The 15,075-nt window shown below is 42.6% G+C and overlaps 1 protein-coding gene across 4 annotated transcripts in view; it reads right to left on the bottom strand.

The window, feature by feature from the left end:
* Positions 1 to 13,599, bottom strand: part of LOC139567782 (GTPase IMAP family member 7-like) — a 53,678-nt gene extending 40,079 nt beyond the window's left edge. For 2 of the 4 annotated variants that reach the window (XM_071389278.1, XM_071389273.1), the window contains exons 1-2: positions 13,479 to 13,599; positions 12,424 to 12,567 (exon numbers count right to left, since the gene is read on the bottom strand). The gene's annotated coding sequence lies outside the window, so the exon portion shown is untranslated. The remainder of the gene's footprint in view (positions 1 to 12,423; positions 12,568 to 13,478) is intronic. The other 2 variants (XM_071389274.1, XM_071389279.1) reach the window with 2 other exon arrangements.
* Positions 13,600 to 15,075: the final 1,476 nt, after the last annotated feature.

Below are 15,075 nucleotides of genomic sequence, written 5' to 3'. Positions count from 1 at the left end.
GTTCACTGGATCTCCGCGCAGGGTAGATCAGAGAACTGTGGAATGTACTCAAAATAGTAGTTTTATACTATGACAAGTTTATTCTCAACTTGTCCAGTTGGCCTATCATAGTAGAGGTTTAGCATGGTTCATACTCTTGCTCCTCCTTTGTGGGCCCCCAAACTTGTCCAAGCCCCTTGGCGTTTTCCTTCTCCACATCTGGTTGTTGGGTAGAGCAGCTCCATCTTGTGTCCCCCTCGACCATTCACTGAAACAGTTCCTAATATGGTATTGTCCAGTATTCTAAACTCCTGGCTGGTCTAGAGAGATGCACCCCTCCCCTCTCCAGACTGTCCACAGCTTTTATGGCCTGTGGTGGTCAGTTTTTACACACCTACCCCCCTCTGTATTGTGTGTGTGTGTGCAACAAAACATCATTCACCTTCAATCAATATGCTAACAGCCTATAGTGCATAAACATAAATCCTAACACAACAGAAATTATTACTCAAAAACAAATGATTTGTATTGTTAAACGTGACTGATAGTGTTAGCCTGCTAGCTAGCCAGCGGGCAAGTTAGCTGGTCCTGCTGTTGGACGTAAGTGTTGACGTATTACCAAACAGACTACACATTTTTCACAGTTTTCTACTGTGATTGGTCAACAACACAGCTTTCCACCTAGGCTGATCGGCTTCCACTGGTGCTCACCGCTGACCACTCCACCTGGGTTTGAATTTCGCCCCCACCTAGGCTTCATAGAAAATGAAAAGGCCACCCCGTCCTCTATCTGTCAGCGCCTTTATAATCAATGGGAGTATAGTGATCTTCGCGGCCAATATCGTGGATATACCATTTATTTTCTAACACAGTCATGGTACCAATGCTTCATTCTATACTGAACAAAAATATATATGCAACATGCAACAATTTCAATGATTTTACCGAGTTACAGTTCATATAAAGAAATCAGTCAATTAAAATAAATTTAATAGGCCCTATTCTATGGATGTCACATGACTGGGAATACAGATATGGGTCTGTTGGTCAAAGATAACTTCAAAAACATGTAGGGGCGTAGATCAGAAAACCAGTCACTCTCTGGTGTGACCACCATTTTCCTCTGACCACCATTTGCCTCATGCACCTCTGACACATCTCTTTAGCATAAAGTTGTACATCTGTAAAACAATACAGTGCCAACGACACGGCCCGCTACCAAAACCTGTGGGCACTCCTTCACTGCAGCCAACGTGAGTAAAGCATTAAAACGTGTTAACCCTCACAAGGCTGCCGGCCCAGACGGCATTCCTAGCCGCGTCCTCAGAGCATGCGCAGACCAGCTGGCTGGTGTGTTTACGGATATATTCAATCAATCCTTATCCCAGTCTGCTGTTCCCACATGCTTCAAGAGAGCCACCATTGTTCCAGTTCCCAAGAAAGCTAAGGTAACTGAGCTAAATGACTATCGCCCCGTTGCACTCACCTCCGTCATCATGAAGTGCTTTGAGAGACTAGTCTAGGATAATATCACCTCCACCCTACCTGACACCCTAGACCCACTCCAATTTGCTTACCGCCCCAATAGGTCCACAGACAACGCAATTGCAATCACACTTCACACTGCACACTGCCCTAACCCATCGGGACAAGAGGAATACCTATGTAAGAATGCTGTTCATCGACTACAGCTCAGCATTTAAAACCTTAGTACTCCCCAAACTCGTCATTAAGCTCGAGACCCAGGGTCTCGACCCCGCCCTGTGCAACTGGGTCCTGGACTTCCTGACGGGCCGCCCCCCCAGGTGTTGAGGGTAGGAAACAAGATCTCCACCCCGCTGATCCTCAACACTGGGGCCCCACAAGGGTGCGTTCTCAGCCCTCTCCTGTACTCCCTGTTCACCAATGACTGTGTGGCCATGCACGCCTCCAACTCAATCATCAAGTTTGCAGATGACACTACAGTGGTAGGCTTGATTACCAACAACGACGAGACGGCCTACAGGGAGGAGGTGAGGGCCCTCGGAGTGTGGTGTCAGGAAAATAACCTCACACTCAACGTCAACAAAACAAAGGCGATGATCATGGACTTCAGGAAACAGCAGAGGGAGCAGAGGGAGCACCCCCGCCCCCCCCCCTATCCACATCGACGGGACAGTAGTGGAGAAGGTGGATAGTTTTAAGTTCCACGGGCGTACACATCACGGACAAACTGAAATGGTCCACCCACACAGACAGCGTGGTGAAGAAGGCGCAACACCGCCTCTTCAACCTCAGGAGGCTGAAGAAATTTGGCTTGTCACCAAAAACACCGCCTGGTACGGCAACTGCTCCGCCCACAAACTACCTGCTCTCCAGGACACCTACACCACCCAATGTCACAGGAAGGCCAAAAAGATCATCAAGGACAACAACCACCCGAGCCACTGCCTGTTCACCCCGCTATCATCCAGAAGGCGAGGTCAGTACAGGTGCATCAAAGCTGGGACCGAGAGACTGAAAAACAGCTTCTATCTCAAGGCCATCAGACTGTTAAACATCCATCACTAACATTGAGTGGCTGCTGCCAACATACTGACTGAATCTCTAGCCACTTTATTAATTACAAATTGGATGGAAAAAATGTATCACTAGTCACTTTAAACTATGCCACTTTATATAATGTTTACATACCCTACACTACTCATCTCATATGTATATACTGTACTCTATACCCTCTACTGCATCTTGCCTATGCCGTTCGGCCATCGCTCATCCATATATTTTTATGTACATATTCATTCCTTTACACTTGTGTGTATAATGCAGTTGTTGTGAAGTTGTTAGATTACTTGTTAGATATTACTGCTCTGTCGGAACTAGAAGCACAAGCATTTCGCTACACTCACATTAACATTTGCTAACCATGTGTATGTGACAAATAAAATGTGATTTGAAGTTGATCAGGCTGTTTATTGTGGCCTGTGGAATGTTGTCCCACTTCTCTTCAATGGCTGTGCAAAGTTTATTAAGGATCCCCATTAGTTCCTGCCAAGGCAGCAGCTACTCTACCTGGTGGGGTCCAGCAAAATTAAGGAAGTTTATACAATTTTAAAAACATTACAATACATTCACAGACTGTGTGCTCTCAGGCCCCTACGCCACCACTACCACATATATACAGTACAAAATCCATGTGTACATAGTGCGTATGCTATTGTGTGTATGCATGTGTCTATGTTTGTGTTGCTTCACAGTCCCCCTAAAGTTTTTTTAAAATCAAATTTTACTGCTTGTATCAGTTACTTGATGTGGAATAGAGTTCCATGTAGTCATGGCTCTATTCAGTACTGTGCGCATTCCATAGTCTGTTCTGGAATATGGGACTGTGAAGAGACGTCTTGTGGCATGTCTTGTGGGGTATGCATGTGTGTCCGAGCTGTGCGCCAGTAGTTCAAACTGACAGCTCGGTGCATCCAACATGTCAATACCTCTCGTAAATACAAGGAGTGATGAAGTCAATCTCTCCCCCGCTTTGAGCCAGGAGAGATTGACCTGCATATTGTTAATATTAGCTCTCTGTGTACATCCAAGGACCAGCAGTACTGCCCTGTTCAGAACCAATTGCAATTTTCCTAAGTCCTTTTTTGTGGCACCTGACCACACGACTGAACAGTAGTCCAGGTGCGACAAAACTAGGGCATATAGGACCTGCATTGTTGACAGTGCTGTCAAGAAGGTAGAGCAGCACCTTATCATGGACATACTTCTCCCCATCTTAGCTACTGTGGTATTAATATGTATGGACCATGACAGTTTACAATCCAGGGTACCTCCAAGCAGTTTAGGCACCTCAACCTGCTCAATTTCCACATAATTTATTACAATATATAGTTAACGTTTAGGGTTTAGTGAATGATTTGTCCCAAATACAACGCTTTTAGTTTTAGAAATATTCAGGACTAACTTATTCCTTGCCACCTACTCTGAAACTAAGTGCAACTCTTTGTAAAGTGTTGCTGTCATTTCAGTCGCTGTAGTAGCTGACATGTTGTCACACCCTGGCCTCTGTTATATTGATTTTCTTTATTAGTTTAGTTAGGTCAGGGTGTGACATGGGGGATGTTTGTGTGTTTTGTCTAGTTTAGGGTGTGTGTATTGTTTAAGGGGTTTTTAGTATGTATGGGGTTGTGTTCAGTGTAGGTGTTTAGGAAAGTCTATGGTTGCCTGATTTGGTTCTCAATCAGAGACAGCTGTTTATTGTTGTCTCTGATTGGGAGCCATATTTAAGGCAGCCATAGGCTTTAGGTGTTTGTGGGTAATTGTCTATGTTGAACGTTTATAGCTTGTGTATGCACTTACGTTTGTAGCTTCACGGTTGTTTTGTTTTGTAAAAGTGTTCGTTTCGTGTTTCGTCATCTCTAATAAAAGAAGATGTCCTCATATCCCGCTGCGCCTTGGTCCGCTTATTATGACGATCGTGACACATGTATAGTGTTGAGTCATCCGCATACATTGACACTCTGGCTTTCGTTAGTAAAGATTGAAAAACAAGTAATGGACCTAGACAGCTGCCTTGGGGAATTCCTGATTCTACCTGGATTATGTTGGAGAGGCTTCCATTAAAGAACACCCTCTGTGTTCTGTTAGAAAGGTAACTCATTATCCACAATATATGCAGGAGGTGTAAAGCCATAACACATACGTTTTGCCAGCAGCAGACTATGATCAATAATGTCAAAAGCTGCACTGAAATCTAACAAGACAGCACCCACAATCTTTTCATCATCAATTTCTCTCAGCCAATCATCAGTCATTTCTGTAAGTGCTGTGTTTGTTGACTGTCCTTCTCTATAAGCATGCTGAAAGTTTGTTGGCAATTTGTTTACTGTAAAATAGCATTGCATCTGGTCAAACACCATTTTTTCAACGACAAAAAAAAATCCTAAAGTTTACTAAGGGTTGGTAACAGGCTGATTGGTTGGCTATTTGAGCCAGTAAAGGGGGCTTTACTATTCTTAGGTAGTGGAATGGCTTTGGTATCCCTCCAAGCCTGAGGGCACACACTTCTAGAAGCCTTAGATTGAAGATGTGGCAAATAGGAGGGGCAATATCATCCCCAATTATCCTCAGTAATTTTCCATCCAAGTTGTCTGACCCCGGTGGCTTGTCATCGTTGATAGACAACAATAATCTTTTTTGAAAAGTAGCCAATGAAAAAATCATTAAAGTAGTTGGCAATATCAGTTGGTTTTGTGATGACTGAGCCATCTGTTTCAATGAATGATGGAGCTGAGTTTGCCTTTTTTTTCACAGAAATTCATTTAAGGTGCTCCAAAGCTTTTTACTATCATTCTTCTTTGTTTCATAGTGTAGTTTCTAATTTTTATTTAGTTTAGTCACATGATTTCTCAATTTGCAACAAGTTTGCCAATTGGTTGTGCAGCCAGACTTATTTGCCATTCCTTTTGCCCCATCCCTCTCAACCATACAGTTTTTTCAATTCCTCATCAATACATGGGGATTTAACAGTTTTTACAGTCATTTTCTTAATGGGTGAATGATTATTAGCAACTGGAATAAGTGTCAAGTGCAGTGTCTGTTTACTCCTCATTACACACCACAGACCAACATAAACTCAGCAAAAAAAGAAATGTCCCCTTTTCAGGACCCTGTCTTTCAAAGATAATTAGTAAATATCCAAATAACTTCACAGATCTTCATTGTAAAGGGTTTAAACACTGTTTCCCATGCTTGTTCAATGAACCATAAACAATGAATGAACATGTACCTGTGGAACGGTCGTTAAGACACTAACAGCTTACAGACGGTAGGCAATTAAGGTCACAGTTATGAAAACTTAGGACACTAAAGAGGCCTTTCTACTGACTCTGAAAAACACCAAAAGAAAGATGCCCAGGTTCCCTGCTCATCTGCGTGAACGTGCCTTAGGCATGCTGCAAGGAGGCATGAGGACTGCAGATGTGACTAGGGCAATAAATTGCAATGTCCATACTGTGAGACGCCTAAGACAGCACTACAGGGAGACAGGACAGACAGCTGATCGTCCTCGCAGTGGCAGACCACGTGTAACAACAGCTGCACAGGATCGGTACATCCGAACATCACACCTGCGGGACGGGTACAGGATGGCAACAACAACTGCCAGAGTCACACCAGGAACACACAATCCCTCCATCAGTGCTCAGACAGTCCACAATAGGCTGGACTGAGGGCTTGTAGGCCTGTCACCAGACATCAATGGCAACAATGTCGCCTATGGGCACAAACCCACCGTCACTGGACCAGACAGGACTGGCAAAAAGTGCTCTTCACTGACGAGTCGCGGTTTTGTCTCACCAGGGGTGATGGTCGGATTCGCGTTTATCGTTGAAGGAATGAGCGTTACACCGAGGCCTGTACTCTGGAGTGGGATCGATTTGGATGTGGAGGGTCCGTCATGTTCTGGGGCAGTGTGTCACAGCATCATCGGACTGAGCTTGTTGTCATTGCAGGCAATCTCAACTCTGTACTTTACAAGGCAGACATCCTCCTCCCTCATGTGGTACCCTTCCTGCAGGCTCATCCTGACATGACCTTCCAGCATGACAATGCCACCAACCATACTGTTCGTTCTGTGCATGACTTCCTGCAAGACAGGAATGTCAGTGTTCTGCCACGGCCAGCCGAAGAGCCCAGATCTCAATCCCATTGAGCTGGGACCTGTTGGATCGGAGGGTGAGGGCTAGGGCCATTCCCCCCAGAAATGTCCGGGAATTTGCAGGTGGCTTGGTGGAAGAGTGGGGTAACATCTCACAGCAATAACTGGCAAATCTGGTGCAGTGCAGAACTTAATGCAGCTGGTGGCCACACCAGATACTGACTTGATTTTGATCCCCCCCTTTGTTCAGGGACACATTATTCAATTTCTGTTAGTCACATGTCTGTGCAACTTGTTCAGTTTGTCTCAGTTGTTGAATCTTGTGTAAATATTTGTATGAACATAACATGTTAAGTTTGCTGAAAATAAAAAGCAGTTGACAGTGAGAGGACATTTCTTTGTTTGCTGAGTTGATATTGTTTACATCAATAACATAGGAATCACTACAAAACTTCCTATATGACCTCTTATACAATATAATTAGGCCCAGCCTTTGGAACATTGGTTTTCCTAGATATGGCTACTATATTGTGATCACTACATCCGATGGATCTGGATAATGCTTTCAAGCTAATTTCTGCAGCATCAGTAAAGATGTGATCAATACATGTTGATGATTTAATTCCTGTGCTGTTCGTAACTACCCTGGTAGGTTGACCGATAACCTGAACCAGGTTGCAGACACTGGTTACAGTTTGAAGCTTTTTCTTGAGTGGGCAGCTTGATGAAAGCCAGTCAATATTTAAAATCACCCAGAAAATATACGTCTCTGTTGATATCACATACATTATCAAGCATTTCACACATGTTATCCAGATACTGACTGTTAGCACTTGGTGGTCTATAGCAGCTTCCCACCAGAATGGGCTTTAGGTGAGGCAGATTAACCTGTAGCCATATTACTTCAACAGTATTTGACATGAGATCCTCTCTAATCTTTACAGGAATATGGTTCTGAATATAAACAGCAACACCTCCACCATTGGCATTTCTATCTTCTCTGTAAATGTTATAACCTTGTATTGCTACCACTGTATCGTCAAAGGTATTATCTAAGTGAGTCTTAGAGTCAGAATATGAATGTCATCTGTTAGTAGCAAATTATTGATTTCATGAATCTTGTTTCTTAAGCTACATGTATTAACGTGGGATATTTTGAGCACTTTTCTTCTGGAATGTTTACTTGCTTTCATTGCTTTACTGGGACGCTTAGCAGCAGTAGATGTGCTCATGTTCTTTATGTTTGTGAGCTGTAGGATCAATAGAGGCATTCAGGGCAGTTAAACGGACATAAATTAAGTTACTCACATTGTGTCTACTGACACCCCTGGTGTAATGTACAATTGCTGAAGCATTATGATAACTCTGCGTCACAATGGTAGGGATTAGCTGAGCTGGGCTTGAGTCACTGATAAGTCATTGTCTCAACGCAGCCTGGTGCTGTGAAAGGATCCAGGATCTCAAACGATTTGGGTGAATCCCATCCTCCTTGTAAAATGTGTTTTGTTTCCAAAAGGTATCGAAATTGTCAACAAATATTACACCCATTGAGCTGCAATAATCACATAGCCAGTTGTGAAGAGAAAGAATCCTGCTAAAGTGTTCAATGCCATGATTCAGAGATGGCAGAGGACCAGACATGATGCGTTTATGTTAGTCTTTAGCAGAGTCTATCAACTCTTTAAAATCCAGTTTCAACTTTTCAGAACTGCCCTTCATAACGTAATTAACACCCACATGGACTACAATAGAATCGATTTCCATGTCCTGGCGTCGTACATTCGGAGCAGCTTAGTAATGATGGGTTCATATTCCCGAAGTACCTGTAGCCTACAACAAATTACCTATTAGAGTTACTATTATTTCAAGTGTTTAGCTCAATGCATCAGAAAGGAAGCGTGGTTTATAACATACAGGTGAACAGACCGTTGATCTTTTGCATTGAAGTGTGTATGGCTACCACTGTGAGTAGACAATGTTACAGAATTTGTGAGCAGTGGAGCATAGGTTCGAGAAAAAATCTAAACATTTCACCCATCCACAGGGCTACAGTGGAGAGGGTCAGAAGCATCAAATTCCTTGGAGTCCACATCACTGAGGACTTCCAGGTAACATGGTCACCAGCACAGTTGTGAAGAAGCCTCTTCTCCCTCAGGAGGCTGAAACTACCTGCAGCATTGAGAGCATCCTGACTGGTTGTATCACCGACTGGTGTGGCAACTACACCACCCTCGACCAGAAGACAAACTGTTTCCATTCTCCCGTCCAGCAGGCGGTACTGGTGCATCAAGGCCCAGACAAACAGACTCCTAAAGAGCTTCAGCCCCATGGCCAGAAGACTTAAATGGCTAACAACTGCTCGCACTCTCCCACAGACTATCCACACGGACTCTATGCCCATCCACAGGTCTCTACCCACTCAGACACACTCACACACAACCTTCACTGTCACTCTTAGTCACATACAAACCCAAGCTCCTGCTAAAATGCTTATTGATTAGATTTATTACCACCATTACACTGCTGTTCATTGATTATTGATTGCCATTATTATTAGTATCTATCTATTTATCCTGCTACTGGTCACTATTACTCCTGTTTACATGTAAATATTACCATTAGTAGGCTGCCGAGGGCGCAGCGGTCTAAGGCACTGCATCTTAGTGAGAGGCATTACTGCAGTCGCTGGTTCGAATCCAGGCTGAATCCCATCCAGCCGTGATTGGGAGTCCCATAGGGCGGAGCACAATTGGCCCAGCGTCGCCCGGGGTAGGCCGTCATTGTAAATAAGAATTTGTCCTTAACTGACTTGCCTAGTTAAATAAAGGTTACTTTAAAAAAAATATATACCGTAATTTCTGGACTATTAAGCGCACCTGAATATAAGCCGCACCCACTGAATTTTTTGAATAGCCTCAGAATTGCTTCATCCGATGTTGGATCGTTTTCATTGTCGCTCTCATCACTTTCATCCGGACGCAAATTCCCCGCTGAGCTCATGCTGTCCTCTTCCTCTTCAACACGTCTTTTTGCACTGAGTCAGTTCCTCACGCGGCTGTTTCCAACGTCTTATCATCGACTCATTAAGGTCAAGCTCCCGTGCAGCAGCTCTATTTCCTTTTCCAACAGCCAGATCGATCGCCTTCAACTTGAAAGCTGCATCATATGCATTTCTCCGTGTCTTTGCCATGATGAGGGTGACAAAATGACTACCGTAATCAGAATGATGGGAAGTTTGAGCGCGCTCGATTTACGTCACATTATGTGACGGTGCTCAGTTTTTTGGCGGCATGAATCTTATGAAAGCGGGAAAAATCCATAAATTAGCCGCGTCATTGTATAAGCCGCGAGGTTCAAAGCGTGGGAAAAAGTAGCGGCTTATAGTCCGGAAATTACGGTATATATATATATTACCATAAATATTGATCTATTCCGGTGTCATGACGTTGGCCTGTGGGTAAGGTTTATGACCCCCCCATAAATACCTTTCTCCCCTCTCTCTCTTGACTCTACTGAAGGACTCTTGAATAGCTTTTGTTAAACATAGAGAGTCTGGGAACATCAAACGGTGGGGGGAAAGGAACCATATTTCGGTAATCCAACCAGTGTAAAATATGCGTCGGTACTTAATGAATATGATGTCAGTTTGGTTGTCATCTGAGACATTATGATTGATGACAGGACGACATAAACTGTATCTGGGAAAGTCTAAACATTCTAGTTATCAGATTCACATGGAATTGTTGTGCAATTTAAATGTATAAATATAAAACTATCTGTGAAAAGATTAAATATAATTTTAACCTTCATAAGGTTAGAGCTCTCCTCAATCAGTGACCCGCGCCTGTGAAGAGACATGGGTTATAAACTCTGAAACACACCCTTCTCTCCCTCCACTATATAAGCCCTTGACGAAAATGTAACCTCCTGTTCCGAGGACGATAGGACGACGGTCCATACGTTGAAAAGGACTAACATGTCACCTACAGAACTAAGCCAACCTCAGCGTGAGCTTTCGTTGCGAATGGTATGAACTTTGAACTCGTATTCACTACAGAAGTGATACCTCCTAGCCGTTGAGTTAGCAGCGGCCGCTGTAAACGTGGGCTAGGAAAGGACGGACGATGTTTCCAGTCTAACACACAACGAAGATACTACAACGTATACAATTTACTACCAGAGACATTCTTCCGAGGACAGGAAGATCTCTGTTGGCCAACACGGCCAGCATCTACGACCAACCTACCGAAGCGCAGCTCAGAGTAAATATTTATTGCATTTTCCTTTTCCAAATGGGCGGTAATTTAGAATGCATAAGATACTGTATTTACGAAAGCTTAGCTTCTCCCTTTGTTCCTCAGTCTTCCCGCTCTTTCATTCAAGCCCAACCCGCTCTATTTGTGTAACCAGCCGTCATACAGTTTCCATCCACCAGGGACGTTTTCTGTATGACAATTTGCATTCTGTGTATATGTAATTCTGTGTGATTAGTTAGGTATTTAGTAAATAAATAATTAAACCCAATTTTGGATTGCTGATTCAACTTGTTAGCCAGGGTTTGTGAAGATAACCAAGAATTTACAACTTTCAGATGAGACTGAAATAAGGTGTTGATTAATATTGACTGCTGTTGATGTAGAATATTACTAGGTCTTTAAGAGTTTATTCGGAAGATACCAGCTCTATAAACACTCTTTCGTGGTGCCCCGACTTTCTAGTTAATTACATTTACATGATTAGCTCAATCAGGCAATATTAATTACAGAGAAAGGATTTTATAGAATAGCATGTCATATCACTTAATCCGGCATAGCCAAAGACACGACACCGGTTACCAGTCACTTTTCAGCCATGTGACTTATAAACAGATAGTCAATAGCTGGCCACCCCCACCAAGGGCTATATACACACACTCACAGTGTCTTACCCACACACACCCACCCACAACATATGCCTATACATTAAATGTACTGTTAGACATTAATTACACGGCTAACTATCAGTAATATTAGGCTACAATTAGAGTTGTAGCTTGCCTCAGGTGGTGAATTAGGATGACATGTGCTTGTGGGAAATGTGAAACTTGGAAGTCCGTCATGAATGTGTTCACGTGCGTTTAAAGTCGGAAAAATTCTTCAACCATTAAGATTTTGTCTAGCTTGGCAGCGGCAGTCCTGTGGGCGAAAACAGCTCGTTGATGAGAGGTCGACGGAGAACGGCAAGAATCGCACAAGCAAAAAGGTGGGCCACAAACAGACAAACAACGGCGCAGTACAACAGTTGTGTGCAGAACGGCATCTCGGAACGCACAACTTGTCAATCCTCGTCACAAATGGGCTATTGCAGCAGAAGACCACACTGGGTTCCACTCCTATCAGCTAAAAACAAGAAGAAGTGGCTCCAGTGGGCACGCGATCAACAACACTGGACAGTTGAGTGGAAAAACATTGCCTGGTCCAACGAATCACGGTTCCTGTTTTGTCATGCTGATGGTAGTCAGGATTTGGCCTGAACAGCATGAGTCCATGGACCCATCCTGTCTGGTGTCAAAGGTACAGGCTGGTGGTGGTGGTGTACCTCCATCCAACCTGCAGCAATGATGTCAACCTTTTAACTTAATAACTTTTCACATATGTTGACACTGGTATTGTGCTGGAAATAATGAAAATGAGGTTGAAAACTGGTGGCATTGCCCTTTAAGTAGTTTGACAATTTTAAAAACACAAATAGCAAACAGTGACTCAAGAGTGCTACAAAAATCCACAATACCATAATAAATTAACATATTATTAAATATAGATCACCTTATTCCATCTGAGGTATCGTTATCATCAAGGTATGGCGTTTTTTTTGTGCTTCCTCTGCAGAGCCTCCATTTCCTATATATTCACTTTTAGCATCAAGCACGTTTTGCGTCGTTTCAAGGAAGAAGCCATTTTACAATGTAACTGTGGGATGTAAATGCACAAAGAACACACCAAAATATTTAAAGGTAGAACAACTGAAATAAACAATCTAATTTAGTTTACCAAGTATTTTAGGGTAGTAAAACAATTATTAAGGCATTGTAAAAAAAGAGCCATTGTCAAAAGGGCCGTCCACAATTCCCTTTTGGCCAATTTAGTGCCCATCTACACTGCGTTCAGCACGGGTTGTGGGTTTCATTCCCACGAGGCACCTGTACGAAAATGTATATATTCACAACTGTAAGTTGATCTGGATAAGTGTATCTGCAAAGTGACTAAAATGTAAAGACCACTTGACTTATTTCAGAAGCTGTTGTGTTACAGCCTGAATTCAAAATTGATTAAATATGTTTTTTCTCACACAGTTTTTACATATTCATATTTTAAATGACGATGGCAAGTCAGGTTCCAGAAAATCTAGAACCGCAGCCACTCCGTAGAAGCAGACGGAGCATGGCTTTGTGTCCGTGGTTGCACCTTTGCAATGTAGAAAACCGCTCCTTGGTACACCAAACCGTTCAAAACTACAGACCTATTTTACCATAGTTAAATTGTTTTTCTTTCTGGCACAGATTCGCGGGACGCTCTTAAAGGGGCACACACAAATTAACCCTCCTGCGTGAGGAACTAAGAAAACTATGAATGTATTTCAAATAAACCTTACTACTGGAGTTTGTCAAAGAAAACAGATGATTTGCAGTAATTTGTTTGGTTAAATACAAATTCAACCAGTTAAAGCAAGGTCCAGTAAGCGTAGATTCTGCCCCAGGCATTATTGTTTGGTAAACTGCTATTAATATAACCAATTCATCTAACAAATAAGAGAAACCTATAGGCTAAGAAAGACTAACATACAGTATGATTGTACTGCATTATTTAACTTATGTAAATACCTTACAAGTCTTGTGAATGTTGAATTACCCTGCTGTGTAGGCTATAGCCGTTGTCAGAAACTGACACAATTAGAGCAGGAAATGTTATTTCCTGTGTTCTTTGTGAAGTATGTGCAAAGACAGTATATTCTAAACCGTCTTTGGTGTGTGCATGTGTGCAGTGAAGGTCTCTGATTGGTTGAGAACCCTGGAAGGTGGAGGAAAGCAGCAGAAATATTAAGCCAAGATGTCAAATTACAGGTAGTTTCTTTGGGAATATACACTATATAAAGCGATCTGTGCATTTGAACAACAGCATCATTTTTTATATTTTTTATTTAACCTTTATTTAACCAGGGTAGCTAGTTGAGAACAAGTTCTCATTTACAACTGCGACCTGGCCAAGATAAAGCAAAGCAGTGCGACACAAACAACAACACAGAGTTACACATGGAATAAACAAGCGTACAGTCAATGACACAATAGAAAAAAGAAAGAAAGTCTATATACAGTGTGTGCAAATGGCGTGAGGAGGTAAGGCAATAAATAGGCCATAGTAGCAAAGTAATTACAGTTCAGCAAATTAACACTGGAGTGATAGATGAGCAGATGATGATGTGCAAGTAGAAATACTGGTGTGCAAAAGAGCAGAAAAGTAAATAAAAACAATATGGGGATGAGGTAGGTAGATTGGGTGTGCTATTTACAGATGGGCTATGTACAGCTGCAGCGATCGGTTAGCTTCTCAGATAGCTGATGTTTAAAGTTAGTGAGGGAATTTTAAGTCTCCAGCTTCAGCGATTTTTGCAATTCGTTCCAGTCATTGGCAGCAGAGAACTGGAAGGAAAGGCAGCCAAAGGAGGTGTTGGCTTTGGGGATGACCAGTGAGATATACCTGCTGGAGTGCGTGCTACGGGTGGGTGTTGTTATTGTGACCAGTGAGCTGAGATAAGGCAGAGCTTTACCTGGCATAGACTTATAGATGACCTGGAGCCAGTGGGTCTGGCGACTAATATGTAGCGAGGGCCAGCCGACTAGAGCATACAGGTTGCAGTGGTGAACAACTCTCACCAATAAAATCTAATATACAACGCTACTCATTCATTATGCAGTCATCTGAAATGAATGTAAAAATGACCATTGTAAGAACTGAGGTCATTTACAGCATATCGACTAATGAGTAGTCCTAAAACAGAACTCTGGGGAACCCCTGACTGCTATTTAAGGTTTACACAGACATTGCAACTTTCTGACTGATTCTCACACGCAGTTATCATATCAATGTAAATCCATACATTTTAAGACATTTTGGAGGAAATATTAAACAGATTCACCAAGCTTCGATGCTTGAACCCGTAAAAACGAATTCCTCATTTTAGTAATGTAACAGAGGCTCTTATCCAGACTGACTTACAATAGCAATCAGGGTTAAGTGCCTTGCTCAAGGGCACATTTTTCACCTAGTAGTCTCGAATCAGCGACCTTTTGGTTATTGGCTCCAAGCTCTTAACTGCTAGGCTACCTGTCGCCCCAACATAACACACTGGCTTAATAAAACAGTCATTCAGTTTACCTGCTGATACAGGAGTCTGCATAGTCCCACATTTTTATTTTTGAA

Source organism: Salvelinus alpinus, chromosome 2 (assembly GCF_045679555.1).
Source record: "Salvelinus alpinus chromosome 2, SLU_Salpinus.1, whole genome shotgun sequence".
In the NCBI taxonomy this organism is placed as follows: domain Eukaryota; kingdom Metazoa; phylum Chordata; class Actinopteri; order Salmoniformes; family Salmonidae; genus Salvelinus; species Salvelinus alpinus.
The sequence above is the reverse complement of the archived record's forward strand: the minus strand, read 5'-3'. Positions and strand labels throughout refer to the sequence as shown.